Source organism: Panthera tigris, chromosome B2 (genome assembly GCF_018350195.1).
Source record: "Panthera tigris isolate Pti1 chromosome B2, P.tigris_Pti1_mat1.1, whole genome shotgun sequence".
In the NCBI taxonomy this organism is placed as follows: domain Eukaryota; kingdom Metazoa; phylum Chordata; class Mammalia; order Carnivora; family Felidae; genus Panthera; species Panthera tigris.
This window is the reverse complement of record NC_056664.1, coordinates 113,876,327-113,895,701: the sequence shown is the minus strand read 5'-3', so window position 1 is coordinate 113,895,701 and position 19,375 is coordinate 113,876,327.

Here is a 19,375-nt window from a genome sequence, read left to right as displayed (position 1 = left end):
ACATTACATATTTCAAAGGAAGGGAACATAATGCAGTGAATTGGTTGCAAGTTTTAGAAAACTGGAGGAGCGAAAGAAGGAAGATAAGGATACGATGAAATCAGTAACTAGAAAGTTGCTAGCTCTCCTAAGGTCGAAGGAGTAAAGGGCTTCCTGGTGTTCCCAAGACCTACTCACATGTTCCCCAAGGCTGCTGGGGCATGTCTGTCTGAAGTGCTACAATAGCAAGCCAGGAGCTCATAAGCTCACCGAGGCTGCAGGGATCCAGGAACTCATCACCACCAGGACTTACCTACCTACCCCTGCCACTGCTGAGACAGGAACAAGGACAGAATCACCTCCCTTCCGTCTCCTATTTGCATTTGAGTGCCTTCCATTGGTACAATTACCCAGGAAACTAACACTCAGTGGATTCTGGAAAATTATTTTTTCCAGCCCCCTTAGATATCAAGCAGAATATAAAAGTGCCAGTGTGAGGCTGGGCATCAACAGACAACGTATTTGCTTCCACTCTACCTAGTATTGAGTTTCCCCTCTTGTTCTTCCTCATTGTCCTATGAACCTTCCATAAGAGGTCCATGAGATTCTGGAAAACACTACACTATTCTTGTAAATGGAGCATGAAACTGGACTAAGTTGGTGAGTATATACTAACCCCAGGCTAATGCCTAAGACAGTGCTACTGTGTGGAATTCTGAGACTTTTGCAGAGAGCTTTGGGACACAGACCCTCTCCTCCTTTGGATAGCATGAAGTGCAGAGGTCACACCTTCGGCTGCCTCATCCATATTGTTACTCTGAGGAAAACCAGCCTGAGGATGAAACTGATGGGGAGAGAACAACTGGGCTGAGAAAATGACCGAGGCCTCACTGAAGCACTTAAAGGCTGCCTTTTCTCTGAACTTCTCAATTATGTAAGCCCATATGGCCCCTATATTGTTTTAGTCAGCTTGAGTTCACTTTTGGGCAGTATTTTCAGTAAGAAACATCCTGGTACATGATACAGTTCCTAGATCTGGCAATGAACAGTCCCATACTTTAGCTACAAACTTGTATTTCTGGCTCTCACACTTTCTTATCTACACTAAGCCATTAGAAATAGGTGGCCTGAAAAAAAAGTACCTGTTTTGCACAACTGATATCTTTCAAGCTTTGATAAAGTACATAGATTTTTTAAAAAGGTAATGAGAACAAGGAGAAATTGCATGATATTTTAAGGTTGATCAATAGATATACAATAAACTTTATATCCACAAGAGAAGAATATACCTTATATTCAAGGGCCCATATAATCATTACCAAATAGGAAAAAAAAGAAACTCAAGTACTTAGACTACAAAGAATATTTCAATAAATTTCTCAGGTCATATTTTTGCTGTTAATGTAATGGAACTGGGTATTAATAAAATCTTAAATGGGAAAAAATTACCTATCATTTCAAAGTTTAAAGTCTCTAAATCTTGGGCCAACAATAAAACCAGTATTATAATTTGAGACAACCTTTTTTTTTTTTTTTAAGTTTTTTATTTCTGAGAGAGAGCGAGAGAGAGCACAAGTTGACGAGGGACAGAGAGAGGGAGAGAGGGAGACACAGAATTCAAAGCAGGCTCCAGGTTCTGAACTGTCGGCACAGAGCCCAATGTGGGGCTCAGACTCACAAACTGCAAGATCGTGGCCTGAGCTGAAGTAGGACACTTAACCAACCGAGCCACCCAGGCACCCCTAACTTGAGATGATCTTAAAACAAGAATAACAAGAACACAATGTATCAGCATTTTTTTTTTGAATGTGGGCAAAACTTACCAGAGAAAATTTCATAGTCTTATAATTTTCTATTACTAAAAATACAGAATCTTTAAAAAGGACACGGGTAGAGGAATAAAACCCTAAATATAATCAAAGTAGAATTGATAATCCAAAAGTTTTGTTTGATTTAAAAACAAATACACAATCGAACAGATAAATCTTGGGCAAATTTTAACAAAAGATATAAACTACAGATACATATTAAAAATGAAAAAGAAAAACAGCCATAGATGTAGAGGAAGATAACATTACTAAGTAACACTATACTAATAAATTAAAAAAAAAAATTCCAGTGACATGAGTAACCTGGAACATACTAATCTTTGTACAGAAATTTTTCATATACTTTGGACTAACTGTGCTTCTACATGGGAACCTGCTATGGTTTGTGTCCCTGCAAGATTCAAGTTGAAATCCTAAATTCCCAAAGGTGATGGTATTAGGAGGTGGGGACTTTGGAGAAGATTAGGTCATGAGGGGAGAGCCCTCATGAATGGGATTAGTGCTCTGGTAAAAGATTCCCACAGGACTCCCCAGCCCTTTTGCTTGTGGAGAGATCTGAGACTTGGAAGAGGTTCTCACCGAACCATGCCAGTATCCTGATCTTGCCTTACAGCCTCCAGAACTGTATTAAATTTCTGAGCTACCCATCTGTGGTATTTTGTTATAGCAGCCCCAGTGGACTAAGACAAGTCTCCCTGGATCTGTGGTGGTTCCTTCTTGTCAATGATGTCTCAGCTTAAAGGTTACTTCCTCAGATTTTTTTTTTTTCCTGGCTGTTGATAATTCCTCAACATCCCTCAGCCTGTTACTCCCTACCATATCACACTCTTTTAAAAAGAATTTTCTTTTAATGTTTATTTTTTGAGAGAGAGAGACAGAGAGAGAGACAGAGTGTGAGCGGGAGAGAGGCAGAGAGAGAGAGAGAGAGAGGGAGACACAGAATGTGAAGCAGGCTCCAGGCTCCCAGCTATCAGCACAGAGCCGGACATGGGGCTCGAACCCACAAGCTGTGAGATCATGACCTGAGCCAAAGTCAGACACTTAACTGACTGAGCCACCCAGGTGCCCCTACCATATCACACTCTTAATGTCACCGGAATATTTTTTATTCCTTGATAATGTAAAAGTTTATTTCTTGGTTTATTATCTGTCTTTACTTCTGAGAATGTAAGTTTCTTGAAAATAGGGGCCTTGAACACCTTTACAGCCCATGGCTCATAGAACAGAGGTACATAGTTGACATCAATGGAAGTCTTACTTATTCTCTACAGAAAATGTAGTATTATGAAATATCCGAATAAAAATCAAAAGTGAATTACTAGAAAAGTAAAAAATAGCTCCATTGAAAACTTTTAACAAAGTAATTTTTTAGGAAAATAAAAATGACTAGAATCACAAGGCCTATCCAATAATCATGAGATTACTTCAAAAAATAGTTCAAAAAAATGACAGTTTTACTGTTGAGCCCTTGCAAACTTTCATAAATAAAAATTCTCCATGTTACATAACATGTTTGCTAGCCCAGAAAGTGATGACCAATTATTCAATTACATATTTAAAACACCCAAAAGAATAAATTTTAAAATTCTTACAACTAGAAAAACCTTAAGCGAAATATTTAGAAACAAAACAAATATATAAAAATTTAAATATTTTTATTAAAGTATTAAAGTAAATATTGTATTAAATATTAATATTGTTTTAAAAATTATTTGAAGTAAAAAGTACTCAATTTGTAATTAAAATTCCAAATCAGAATCTGGATGTTATTGGAGGTGGATGTTACTCTTAAATTTACCCAAATAATGTGGGAAATAATAGACAGCTGCTAGTATACAAGTGTATAGGGTTTGATAAAGGAAGAATAAGAACTTAATAAGAAAAGCTATGTTTTCAACACTTTTGTGGGAAAATTGCCTACCTGGAGGAAAAAATATATTACATCCAACTCTTATATGATAAAGTAAATATTGCAAACTGGCTACCCTTGTACTGTAACTGGACCACAAACTATACTGTTTGTTGCATGGTATTTTAAAAACCAGAAAATTTTCAACAAAATATAAATGTTTTTAAAAAAAGCCACGAAGAAAAAGTAAATGAGAAAATTTAGCACTACTGGACTCACATCCCCAGATGGCAGCAATTGGCACGAACAGAGTAATGGCCCCCTGGTGCCTTGCAATTTGGCACAATTCTTTCTACCTCCTGTTTTATGCCAGTTTGTCTCATGAATCTATATGAATGGCTCCAGTCCTGCAGGCATTTGAAATTAAAAACTCCAGATGGGTCAAGTGTTAGATATAAAAGATAAAATCTTGAAATAAATTAGAAGAAAACACAGGTATTGAACTGGTTCTTGTGAACTGGCCTAAGCCAATTTGATTTTGTACAACTCTTCAGTTATTTTTGTTAGCTAATAGTAGTCTCCAAGGGCTAGAGGCTGGTGAAGATTAATTACTTCCTCAACAACCTCTCTCTCAGTTTATAAAGAACGCAATTTTCAGTTCAGATTCTTCCACACATGCAGCCATTGATCAGATTGTTATTAGTAGGCAAATCACCTTATTAGGGGTCAAGTCTTGGTGCCATCCCTGAGCAAATGGATATAGGGTTCCCTTGATTTTTGTATACTGCTCAACCAAGAGCAGAAGGCCTCTCTGAAATTTTTATCCCATGTACCTATCTTAAATGCCATTAGTTTCATCAATAAGAATCCATCTCACCAACAGATACCCTTGTCTATCATTCATATGTTGATTAGCAAAATTCCTGGTGGTGATCAGAAACTAGCTGAAGCACTCATACATAGTCTTAGGGGAGTGGCCTTTCTGACCGAATGCTAGCTGATCACCCTTTAGATGGGAAATTCTGATTACAGCAAATGACTACACATAATATGTAGCCTAAAGCAAGTTAGCACATACCTGATAGCATCAGGTATGTCCATGTCAGCATCTTTTACTTATTTATTATTATTTTTATTTTTTTAAATTTTTTTAAGAAAGAGAATCTTAAGCAAGGCTCCACGCTCAGTGCAGAGCCTGACTCAGGGCTTGATCCTATGACCCTGGGATTATGACCTAAACTTTAATCAAGAGTTAGTCGCTCAACTGACTGAGCCACCCAGGCACCCTAACCCAGTATCTTTTAATGTGAATTATAGACACATAATATTGGTCTTTTGCAGGGAAGGACTTTCCAAGCATGAAAGAAATAGAAGAAATTATAGAGGAAAAGAACAGTATTTGCTGCCATCAAAATGGGAAACTTCTGAAAAAAAAATAAAAAAATAAAAAAAACACACAAAAAACGGGAAACTTCTGTACAGCAAAAATACCTTAAACGAATTAAATAAAGAATGAAAAAGTGTTGGAAATATTAGTAGCAATTATTTCCTAAGTGAAATATACATTATGTTTATTACATATACATATGTACACATATGTACACATATATATGTGCATGTGTTTCTGTTTTCTTATCTGTCTTTTTATATGTTACCTTATTATGCAAGAATGGTTACATGGATTTTCACTAGATGGGTAGATACATATGCTTTCTCTGCAGTAAGCAGATTCTTTCACTAAGCAGATTCTTTCACTCTGGCGTGCTCATCTTGCTTCTATGCTGTGTTGCTGCTGCTGAATCTTTCGACTGTTTCTCTGCTGGCCACAGACCATCTACAGATCGCCACTGAGGAAACTCCATCCTGATCTTAGGCAAAGAAACCTCATGTGGTCCAAATAACTGGAGTGTTTTGTTTTGTTGCTGGAGAGGGCATCTTTTTTTTGTTTGTTTGTTTTGTTTTGTTTTGTTTTCACCATGTACCAGTTATCGACCACTCACTCAGAGGTACCTTCCTTGACATGGGAGGTTTCTACATCTACCATCATGGATACTAGTAGCTTACCTTTCTTCATTGTTGTTGCTGTTTCATTTCACAAAGCAAACAGAGATTCCCAGCAGCCACCATAGGCGGGTGTAGTTCTAAAATAACACCTTGGGGTCAGCATAATGCTTCCAGCCCCGTAGAGTGAAGAAGGTTCCCTTCCTTTCCTAGACAGGGGTCCTACTCATTTTCTACTCTCCTATTAACCACTGCCTAGAATGGGTAATCTTGAGAAAAATCCTTCCTCTTATATATATAAAAAAAACCACAGTCTTGCACCAAGTTTCAACTGACAATCACAATGTCATTGTTTTACGTTGGTACGTTTCCCAAAACCTGTGTTATTTGGTCATGCAGTGGACATCTGGTGTTTATGGCTGTCAAAAATCCATTTCCTCTTCTTTTGAAATGGTGCCCTGAACTTACATTGGGAAAACCACTCCTTCACTATTAGATACAACCATGGAGTTATTAATCAAGATGTGCCCATTTCCCCTGGCCAAGGGATGGACATGTGACCCAAGCTATACCAGTCAGATTCTTTCCTCTCCTTGGAATTTGAAGCTCACATGGAATGTGGAGAAAGGTGGAAAAAGCAGTAAGGGATGATCAATCCCATCTGGCTGTGACTGGTTGTTCCTTTCTATTTCCCCATAGATACTTTGACTCCTCACTTTTCCAAGAGTGACTCTGAGATTGTGTAAAGATGTCCCATAGTCTTCAATCCTCCATATATTCCCCTGTGCTTCTTAGGCCGCGTTGATTTTTGTTTCTTGTACTTAAAGAATCCCAAATGATACAAGTTCTATTCATGGTTGCATTTTTATGTAAGTATGATTTTTCTCCAAATTTCCTGTTACTTGGGTGCATCTATCTATGAGGAGAATTCCAAACTGATCTTACTGACACCATTCTTCCATCTGGTCTACTTTTCTCTTGAGTTGCTGGATCTATTCACAAAATGGGGCTAAGAGCAGATCGCACCTGTAATATGGTTATTGAGGTCAAATGACTGTCATGACTTACTCTCTAATTATAATACTTTCATTTTTGCTTTTTATTGCTACAAATCAAAAGCAGTCTTTGAATTCCTGATGGGAAGAGAAGAGAATAAATGAAAGCAATGACAGTGATGTGGGGGGGGGTTCTCCTTTCCCCTCTTGTTGCCACCGGGAAGGAGTGAATAGGCTAATGCAGGTATAATTGAGGCTGAGGTTTCTGAGTTCTGGGGTAAAAAGACTGAATTTATCTTTGAGGAAGACATTCCCTTGTTTTGTATCAGACTTCTTAAAAATGTCTCTTTAATCATATAGATCTAAGGCAAAAACCTGTGAATGAATATATATATATATGTATATATATGTGTATATATACATATATACATATATATGTATATGTATATATACATAGTATATGTATATGTATATGTACATGTATATTGTACATGTATATATATATATACATAGTACATATGCTATGTATATGTATATGTATATATACATGTATATTGTACATATATATATATATATATATATATATATATATATACACACATAGTACAAAGCTCCTAAAATCCTTGTAATCTCCTAAGTGATAAGAACACTAGGAACATCTTTTGTTCTAATATTTTATATTTGGCCCTTGTTCCTGACACAGAGTTTCTAAATCCCTTGGAATTTCTCGGGTGATAGTACTGTGTTTTGTTGCAATGAGGTGTTTCACAGTGGACTCCAGGATGGGGACTAGTCACCAGAAAGACCAAGACATAATTAGAAGCTTAGAACTTTCAGCCCCATCACCTATCCTTCAGGAAGCGGGGAGGGAGTTGGAAATGGAGTAAATTATGATCACGCCTACATGATGAAGCCTCTATAAGAGTCCCAAAGGTATCAGGTTCAGAGAGCTTCCGGGCCGTTGAACACACTGGTGTTGGAAAAGTGGCATACCTGGAGCGGGCATAGGGTCTCAGTGCCCCTCCCATATAACTTTCCTTATGCATCTTTCACATCTGGATGTTCATTTGTATTCGTTATCATATCCTTTTATAATAAATGGGTAAACAAATAAACTGTTTTCCCGAGTTCTGTGAGCTACTCTAGCAAATTAATTGAAACTGAAGGGGATAATGGCATAGGAGTGCATGTGAGTGGGGGAGAGGCAGAAAGAGAGAGAGAGGAAGAGAGAAAATCTCAAGCAAGCTCCATGCTGTCAGTGCAGAGACTGATGTGGGGCTGGATCTCACAAACTGTGCGATCATAACCTGAGGCTAACTCCAACATCCAACGCTTAACTGTCTGACACCAGGCGCTGCATGCAATAAGTTTTTACTGTAAGTATGTCCCATATAATATTTGAGAGATACTTATACATAAGAATTATTCTGAGTATTCTCTATTTTTTAGATTTAGCAAATTTAGCAAATTTAGCAAATTTAGATTTGCTAAATCTGGCAACCCTGATTTAGGAAGAAATATCTTTAAAATACCAAGTCACCCTTTTCACAAACACTTTATACTCTCCATCTAGCTAGCATTTATATCACTAAGTAATTAGGGTTGTATATCCTGCTTATTTTGTTAGATTTATTCCTAAGTGACTTAAAAATTTTAAGGTTATTGTGAATGAGATCTACTGTTATTGCAGAGGAATCCCACTGATGTTTATACAGTGATCTCCTATTGAACAATCTTCTTGAACTTTATTAATTTGTCTATAAAGTGTCTTGAATTTCTGTGTATTTCTTCACAATAATATCACTGAGAAAAGAATGAACTTTCTTTCTTCTGACTGATACCCTTTTACTTCTTTTATTTTTTACTGCACAGACTGGGGCTCCCAATACAAGGCTGAACAGAAGTGGTAATAGCAGGTATCTTTGTCTTGTTCCAAGGAATAGATCTATTATTTTATCAGCATACTATGGTTGTCAAAGGTTTTAATGATAGTTTTGATCAGGTTAAACTTTTTCTATTTCTAGTTTGCTAAGAGTTAATAATAATAATAAAATATTATCATGAGTGGTTATTTAAACTTACCAAAAATACTTATTGTATCAATACAGATCATCATATAGCTTTTCTCCTTTAATTTATTAACGTGGCAAATACAGTAACCGATTTCCAGATACAAAAACATCTTTTGGTTCCTGGAATATTCCCAACTTAGTCATGGCCATACAGACAGAGACAAATACACACAAGCGCTAGTGGATTCCATTGTTAATACCTTGGCTAGAAGGTTTATATTCCCTGTGACATCAGCTCATATTTTTTCTTATAGTATTTATGCCTGATCCTGGACTGAAGGCTATATCAGCCTCATAGAGGAATTTCTTTTTCTATCCTCTGAAAAAGTTTGTATTACTTTAGGTTGATCTTTTCCCTAAAACAATCATTCTCAAACTTCAGCATGCATCACTATACAGATTCAGTGACCTCACACCCAGAATTTCTAATTTAGGAAGTATGAAGAGGAACGTGATAATTTGCATTTCTGACAGGTTCCCAGATGATGCTGATGCTTTTGTTCTGAGGGCTAGACTTTAAGAAGCACTGGTCTATATAGTTGGTAAATCTTATTTATAAAGCCTTATAAGCCAAGTTGTTTCTTTTGTTTTCTTAACCAATGGATAAATTTTAAACTATCAATTCACTATCTTCATGACCTAGTTCTAGTCTAGTTTGCTTTTAGGTCTATTTGGAAAGTGATAGCTCTTTAAGAAATTATCTATTTTTTCCAAGTTTTCATTAATGTTGAAAGAATTATTCAAGATATTCTCTTATAACATTTAAAATTTTTACTGCATTGTGTCCTATTTTCCAGTCCTAATATTATTTGTTTGTGACTTCTCTCTAGTGGTGTGCTAGAGCTGGCTTGTAGTAGTTCTCCAGAGCCAACTCTATGCATCTTTTCCCAATCTGTGTACAGTGACATTGTGTTGGTAGATTAAAATCAGCAATAGTGTCAATATTTACACTATGGAAATCAGAAATCTCACAAACTGGGGCCTACCCCCATTCCAGAGAGAGCTGATTTACCACAACACTCTTTCTCTCCTCATCCTCCCCTCCCTTTTTCTCTCTCTTCCTCTGTCTCTCCCATAAATCTTGTTATATATTTTTTCGATTTTATTAGTCTTTTTCAAAAAGATTTTTTTGGTTTACTTGACTGTCTGGTTTGTATCTTTTTTTCTTACACAAATTGATTCTAGTTTTATTATCTTCCTTGTTCTCTAAGATTGCCCTGTTATTTTTCTTTCAAAAAAATTGTTTTAATGATTATTTACTTTTGAAAGAGAGAGAGACAGAGTGTGAGTGGAGGAGCGTCAGAGAGAGAGGGAGACAGAATCTGAAGCAGGCTCCAGGCTGCTCTGAGCTGTCAGCACAGAGCCTGATGCAGGGCTCGAACCCACAAACTGTGAGATCGTGACCTGAGTGGAAGTTGGATGCTTAACTGATGGAGCCACCCAGGCACTCTTCCCTGTTATTTTTCTAAGTTGATGAATAGCTTATTGATTCTTAGTTTTTCTAATTTTGTAATATATGCATTTTGAGAGATAGAAACTGTTTTAATTATATTGAACAAGCTTTACTATATTGGAGTTTAGTTATAATTCATGAATTAATATTTAATGATAAACACTATCTATTATGCTTTCTTGACTCATGACTTACCTAGAACTGTGGATATATTTTAAATGTCCAGATATCTGTCATAGTAATTTCGATTTATTTATGTTTTACACTGTCAGTTATTGGTTTTCCATTTTGTAGCAGAGTAGTTAAGGAATGTGGTATCTGTTATTAATAGTTAGGCATTTATTGAGAATACTTTGTGGTTCAGAACCTGATCAGCCTTTGAAAATATCTCATTTGAGCTTGAAAAGAATGTGCATTCCCTAACTGTTCTCTAAATTCTTTTCTTGCTCATATCTTTAAAAGTGTTTTTTTTTAAATATTAACTATTAATTACTGTGCTTTAACTACCACTTTCTGAAAGAAGTGTGTTAAAATTCTCCACTATGTAAATACTTTGTTACACCTCAATCTTCCTGTTTGCCCTAGAACCCCAGCACCTGCTCATATATCTGGTTGAATACCTGTAGGCGAGGACATCAGCTTCACCTACCCTCTCTGTTTATTGCTTCACTTCTATGTTTATGGCTCCTGGAGTTTTCTTGTTTTGCTCTCAAGCTAAGAGTTATATTAAGCCATTAAAAAATATTTCATCCAGAATTTTCCTTATAGTCCAAGGAAAGCCATCTGTACCAGCTCAGCTTGCTGTTTGTGTGTGCTCTTCTCCTGCTTTCCCATTCTAACATTAATTTCCTTTTACTTAGATAAAAATTCCAACTTGTAGCTTCATTGATTCTTGTCTTCTATATCTTTCTTATTTTTCACTTACTATTTTGTTCTAATCTCTTGGGTTCACTCCTCATTTTTTTGTTATTATTTTGTTCTTAATTTTATAAAAGCATCTAAGACTTGAATTCTCTGTGAAGAATTTTTTAAGGAGAGGTATATGTTTTGAGTACAATTTTCTTAGTTTACATTTGTGGAATCGTTCTTTTTTTCTTCTGTATCTTTTTAGAAAACTCACTGAGGTTTTACTTATGCAAAATTTTCCTATTGGGAAGTATTCTTGAAAAGACCACACAACTTCTGTAGAACTTAGTCAACACATAGCTATTATATAAATCTTATTAATGAGAATATTAATTTATACCCTATATTAGCAATTTTTCATTTAATTGACCACAATGAACTGAGAATGACACAGTACATTTATTTACTCCGTTTGTGTTTCTGAAATTTTTTTCTTTAAATATTTTGTGTTATATTTTTAATGGTATTTATTCAGATGGTAGTTAAATAAATTGGTTTAAAAAGTGGTATGATTTATAAGAGATGCAATGGTTTATAAAGTTACATGCCTGTTAAATGGTCATTGTGGCTTTTATACTTTATCGCTATATATCACTCTTTTTCTGTAGTTTTTGCTTGAATTATAATTTGTTATTTCAAGATGCCATGAATAAATAAATAATTGCATCAGTTATATTCTACATTGCCCATTTATATATAATGGTTAAGATGACCAATTCTGGAAAGAGGAAGATCATATATACATCTCATATCTGTGATATGATCATTGTGTATCTCTCTAATTGAATGTTCCCTCAACTGTAAAATGAAAATAGGTGTGGAGTTTACTTTATGACATTGTATTAAAATTAAATATTATATTATTATATGTATTATTATGTGTAACACTATACTATATATAACCCTATAGTATCTATCATCTAGGTGTCTAACATATGTATATAGCACTTGGAAGATAGTGAACATTCAATAAATATTAGATCAAAAACTAAAGAAAATTATCCTTAAAGCAGCATTCAAATACTGACAGGTAAACTTTAAAAAACCCAGGAAGCTTAACATATTCCAGTTTAATACCATTGAGTCTGTGACTCACATTGTTAGTGGAAAGAAGTTAGAGGTTTTTTGTTTTTTTTTTTAATTTAGGCAGGGTATAATTCTATTAATAAATAACATTTGTTTTGTGGTTTAGTTTATTAAGTAGTTCAAATTCTGAAAGTTTTGATTTAATTATGTGAGCATTAGAAAAATATCTTTCAATTTTGAGCAGGATACTATGGTGAAGATAGTGGTAGAGAATAATCTATTCTGCATTGATGGGCAAGAGATCTGACATGGGGTTGAGGATGGGGCCAGAAGGATCAGACAGGAGTTTATTTTAATCTAGAGATATATGATGACAAGAGATCTGAGAGACAGAATTGAGAAAAATAGGATACTTGCCAAGGAATAACATATATCTTGGTGAAAATAACAGTTTCCAGGGTTTCAAAGTAAATCTGTAAAAAACGAAGTCCTTCACACATCTATAAATTCTCAGAACTTTTAAAGGGGAAATTAGTTCTACTTCTATTTAAAAAATAAATATTTTTTCCATTTTTGAGCACATAATTATTTGTTTAAAAATACACTTAAAATTTTAGATGAGAGCTTTCTCCTTCAGTCAAGATGAACTAGTAGGGACCAGATTTTACCCACATCCATTGCCTTAACTTAAAAAAGAGACACATAAGAAAGAAAAGTTAAAAAAAAAAAAGAAATAAAAGTTTTCAGATATTGTATAGCAAACAGCATAGGCTTGTGATCCCTGAGAGAAGAAAAGTAAATAGTATGAGCCCTATGATTTTACTAGTAGCTTATATACTGCAGTATATTTATAGGAACCCAAACAGAGCCCAAGAGACTTGCTAAGTTGGTGAGTGAAAAACCAAATCTTAGGGAGGCTGAGTTGGTTTAAATTTGCTGATGGGAATACTGGAGAAGAAAAAAACTGCACAGAAAGAGTTTCAGAGGTTTTCAGAGGTATCTCTTGAGTCTTTAACTGAAAAGTTATCTACATATAATAAGTAAGAGGAAAACTACTTGAGGATCACATAAAGAACCACCATGAAGGAATAAGAGGAATAATTCCTTGAAATAACACAAATTTGGGAATTGTTCATGTTCTTACCTAAATATGTGTGAAAATCATATAATACAAAGCTCATCAGATAGAATTTTCAAAAGAGTATTACCATAGTGGGACTACATTAGCCCTAGACTGAGGGCTACTCTGGACACTGTTCTGATGAACTCCTATTCGCCCTGTTGGTGAAGGAGTGTCCCCCACACTAAACAGTATGAGATTGTCAGACACATGGCATCCAACAATGCACAGAAGATATTGCTAGCGTTTTATTGGTTACATATACTCACAGCTCAAGAATGGACACCAAGTTCCATGCAGGGCTACATGGGGGTTGCCCTTGGGAGCAAAGTAACCCCAGTGGGAATGTAGGAAGCAGGATTTGTAGTTATAATAGGTTCTTATGAGATGTTGTGATTGGCTTGTTTGAATAAATTTGTTAATGAGATGAGATGTGTTAAACTAAGTACAGTGGAGCAGGTCCAGCTGATAGAGGAACTAACCAGATGGAAAGCCTTTCCCAATGGGTGAAAAGGATATTTCCATTGAGAGCAGGAGAACACATAGCAAGGCCTGTAGGGACCTGTGAGACTCAAAGCATTTGAAATCTTATTTATTTATTTATTTGTTTGTTTGTTTGTTTGTTTGTTTGTTTTTGAGAGAGGCAGAGAAGGGACAGAGGGAGAAGGAGAGAGAGAATCTTAAGTGGGCTCCCATGCAGGGCTTGATCCCACGACAGTGAGATCATGGGCCGAAATCAAGCATTGAACACTTAACTGACTCAGCCACCCAGGTGCCCCAGCACTTGAAATTGTAATTTTCTATACTACAGCCACACTATAATAAAGTTTAAAAGAAAACTCATAATGATCTGATTACAAGTAACCTATGTTCCTGTTATGTAATTTACCTGTAGCTTATGTGTTATAAGTAACATGCCAAAACAAAATTTAATACAATTTAAAAAAATGTAACACAGCAACTGATGCCATAAAATCCACAATGTCCATTACCAATCAAAATCAAAATTAAAAATTTTCTGCAAATGAGTAAAAAATTGTGACTTACAACTATTAGAAAAATCAATGAATAGAAATCTATCCAGAAATAACAGAGATAATGAAATTAGCAATGACATATAAACAGCTGCTAGAAATATAACCCACATGTTCAAGAAGGTAGAGCAAAACATGAAATGATGAGGTGAAAATCCTTTATAGAGAAGCTATAAAAATGGCTAACATGGAACTTCTAGAGAGGAAAAATACAATATCAGATATGAATAATGCACTTAAGAACAGACTAGATACAGTAGAAGAAAAGATCAGTGAACTTGAAGACATGGCAATATAAACTATCCATAATGAAGCATAGGGAGGTAAAAATAGATTGAAAGAACCAAGAATCAATGTCCAGTAAAATAATATCTAGCATTTTAATATATATGTAATTGAAATTCCAGAGAAAGGGATGGAGTGGAAGAGGGTGTCAGAAAAACATCTGAAGAAATAATGGGTAAACATTTTCTAAATTTGATGAAAACTATAAATCCACTGATCCAGAAAGTTCAATAAAAATTACTCAAAAACCATGTCAAATCATATCATAATCAAATTATTAGAAAACCAGAAAAAATGAGAAAATCTTAACAGCAGCCAGAGAAGAAGTCACATTATAATGGAACATATCTAAGAATAACATCAGAAACCATGGAAGCCATAAAACAGTGGACGGAGTACCATCTTCCAAGCACTGAAAGACAATATGGTCAAGCTAGGGTTCTTTAGCTAGTGAAAATATGTTTCCAATACAAAAGCAAAATAAAACTTTATTTCATATTAATAAAAGTTGAAAGAATTCATTGCCACCAGATACGTAGAACAAGAAATTAAAAAAGCAAAAAACAAGAAACATAAAAACCTTCTTTGGGCAGATGGAAAATTATATCAGAAGGAAATCTGGATTTAAGGGATGAAAAACACCTGATATAATAAATAGATGGAAGATGAATATTTTATTCTTAACTCCCTTATTAATCTTCTTAAAGTATAATGACTATTTAAAGCAAAAATAAAAACAATGCCCTATGCAGTTTAAACCATTCATAAAATAACATGTATGACAAAAATAGTACAAAGGATAGGTGGGGGAAATGGAAGTATACGGTTTTATGGCTCTTAGACTATATATGAGTTTTAAAAAGTTATTTGAAGGTAGACTGTAATGTTGATGTAAATTGTAAACACAAAAGTAATCACTAAACAAATAAAACGGAGGTAATTAGTTAGTAGTAGGAATAAAATAGAATAAAAAATAATACTCAATTCAAAAGAAGGCATGAAAAATGGATCAAATTGCAGATGGGAAAATAAGAAAACAAATAGTAAGATAATAGATTTAAACCCCTAAATACTAATAATTATATTTAATGTAAATGGCCTAATACACCAATTAAAATGCAAAAATAGTTAGACTGGATTTTTTTTTAATGGAAAGGCCCAAATATATGCTGTATACAAGATTGGAATTTAAATAGAAAAGAGCAGATAAGTTAAAAGTAAAAGCACAGGAAAAGATAGACCATGCAAGGAAAAATAAATGCCATGCAAAGGCCAATCAAAAGAATGGTGGAAGACTTTTACTCTGGCCAAGAAACAGGGATAGAGTTTACCCACACATAAGGAACAAATAAAAAATTGTATAAATAATATGAAGCAATAATTTCAAAACACTACACATAAAGTTTCAAGGAGAATGACTTATGACAGATGGGAAACAAATGAGGTGAGTACCATGATATCCTTATCATAATGCTTTCTTTTTTTTTTAATATATGAAATTTATTGTCAAATTGGTTTCCATACAACACCCAGTGCTCATCCCAAAAGGTGCCCTCCTCAATCCCCATCACCCACCCTCCCCTCCCTCCCACCCCCCATCAACCCTCAGTTTGTTCTCAGTTTTTAACAGTCTCTTATGCTTTGGCTCTCGCCCACTCTAACCTCTTTTTTTTTTTTTTTTCCTTCCCCTCCCCCATGGGTTTCTGTTAAGTTTCTCAGGATCCACATAAGAGTGAGACCATATGGTATCTGTCTTTCTCTGTATGGCTTATTTCACTTAGCATCACACTCTCCAGTTCCATCCACGTTGCTACAAAAGGCCATATTTCATTCTTTCTCATTGCCATGTAGTATTCCATTGTGTATATAAACCACAATTTCTTTATCCATTCATCAGTTGATGGACATTTAGGCTCTGTGGCCAAAATGAACAAATCAGGAGACTATAGATGCTGGAGAGGATGTGGAGAAACGGGAACCCTCTTGCACTGTTGGTGGGAATGCAAATTGGTGCAGCCACTCTGGAAAGCAGTGTGGAGGTTCCTCAGAAAATTAAAAATAGACCTACCCTATGACCCAGCAATAGCACTGCTAGGAATTTATCCAAGGGATACAGGAGTACTGATGCATAGGGGCACTTGTACCCCAATGTTTATAGCAGCACTCTCAACAATAGCCAAATTATGGAAAGAGCCTAAATGTCCATCAACTGATGAATGGATATCATAATGCTTTGAGAGAGTTTCCAGCTCATGAAGGAGGGAGGAAATTGTCAAATTCCTTGAAAGACATTAATTACCAAAGGTCATTCATGAACAAATAGATAATCTAAATACCCCTATAACTATAAAACTTCCCACAAAGACAACTTTAGGCTCAGATTGCTTACCTGGTGAACTTGAACAAATATTTAAGAGGGGAACAATATTAATACCACACACACTGTTCCAAAAATTAATGAGTAAGGAAAACTTCCCAGCTTGTTCTATGAAACTACTATTAAACTGATTCCAAAATTAGGCACAGGCATTCCAAGAAACAAAATTAAAAAAGTAAGAACAATGACTGATCAATATTCCTCATGAGTGTCTTTATAAACGTTCCAAACAAAATTTTAGCAAATTGAGCCCCCAAATACATTAAATGGATAATTCATCATAACCAAATGGGCTTTATCCAAGGAATATAAGGCTGGCTTAACAGAAAATATATCAACGTATTCACTAAGGTACAAGCTGAAAACAAAAAGTCATATTGAAAACCCGTCTCAACAAATGCAGAAAAAAAGCACTTAATAAAATTCTACATCCATTCCTAATAAAATATTCAGCAAAGAAAGGACGCAAGAATACTCCCTCAACTTGAAAAAGGAAATCTATAAAAACCTACAGCTAACATAATACTTAACGGTAAAAGAACAAGTATTTTCCTTCCAACTAAGGTAAGGAACATGACATAGATGTCTGATCTTCCTAACTGCATCACTGGAGGAGAAATGGCTTCATTGTGATGGTGTTGCGTATCTGGAGTGAAATTTCCTGTGTATAACTGTGTGTATACATGCAAGTGCCTATGTGGTTATTCCCCAGTGATAGGATAAACAGAATGGTCATACACTGCATGATTCCTTACCAGCAGCCAAAAGAATGCAACTTTCCCATGCTTCTTTTTATTTAATAACTTTTGGTTAACTTAATAATTTATAACTAGTGACTATAGTTTTGATCCCAAATTTCACCCAGCATTAATTCAAATTCCACCTATTAATTCAAAGCCATTTTTTTGAAAAGAGAAAATGATATTTTTAGGGGGGTTAAAGTGAGAAGAACATTGGTCTGGAATCAAAGAACAGAACACTTGCCCAGGTAAGTATGCCCAAATTCCTGAGTCACAAAATAATGGCATATAATAAAATGGTTATTGTTTTATGCCATTAAGTTTTGGAGTCATTTTTACACAGCCATAGGTAATGGAAGCAAATGGATATTCTGAATCTTGGACTTAACTTCCCTTATGGGATGGTTCGTGTCAGTTTCCCTCTTCTCTGTCTCTGAAGATGGATAGTTCCCTTCAAATCACACCAACAAAGCCATTCCTGCAATAGGTAAAGACATGTCTGCCTGAATTCTGGTTCCCAGAATGCTTTAGTTGGCATGTCCCATTCTTCTTGAGTCCTGTTTATTTATATGTACACCCTCTTCCACCTTGGTTTGTCTATTGGTCTGTCTTTATAAAGTTTGCATGCCTTATTTTTGTGTGTGGGTATCATTCTGAGCCTTTTTATATCAATTTCACATTGCCTCTGTGCGATGTGTGTGTGTTTCTCTCTGTTGATATCTTTATGTCTGAGGCTTAATCTTTAAGTATGGGTCAGTTTTTACATATTTAATTAACTTTCCATTTTTCCTTTTCAGTCACTGTTTCTGTGTGTTTGTTTGTTTTGAGAGAGTGCATGTGCAAGTGGGGGAGGGGCAGAGGGAGAAGGAGAGAATCTCAAGCAGGCTCCATGCCCAGTGCAGAGTCTGATGCAGGGCTCGATCTCAAGACCTTGAGATCATGACCTGAGGTAAAATCAAGAGTCAGGTGCTTAACTGACTGAGCCACCCAGGCACCCCAGTCTCTGTCTATTTCTACTTATTTCTCTCTCTCTCAGGACAGGGAGCACAGTGAAGTAGACAGGTAACACATAGACACTGGAGTCAGATTGCCTGGAACCAGACCTCAGCTGTGCTGCATACTATGTGAAAACCTTGGACAAACTTAGCATCTCAGTGTTACAGCTTTCCCATCTGAAATATGAAGATAATAATAGTTCCCAACCCAAAGAGTTGTTGGTGGATAAATACATACCTACGCACACCACATCTATATCTGTACGTAGATATGTGTACAGTTCATCCTTGAAGAACCAACCCTCATGGAGACAATAATCCACAGATAAGTTTTGACTCCCCCCCGCAACTTAACTACTAATAGCCTACTGTTGACGGGAAGCCTTACTAATAACATAAACAGTCAATTAACACACATTCTGTATGTTACATGTATTATACACTGTATTCTCACAATAAAGTAAGGTATAGAAAAGAAAATGTTATTAAGAAACTCATAAGAGGAAAAAAATTTATAGTACTGTATTGTAAAAAATTTGCTTATAAGTGGGTCCACATAGTTTAAACTCATCTGAAACATGAAGATAATAAAAGTCCCCAACTCAGACTTGTGGGTGGATAAACACATACCTATAGACATGTGTATATCTATACGTACATGTGTATATGTACATTCCCATATACGTGTGTGTATTCAGATGATACTTGGCCCAC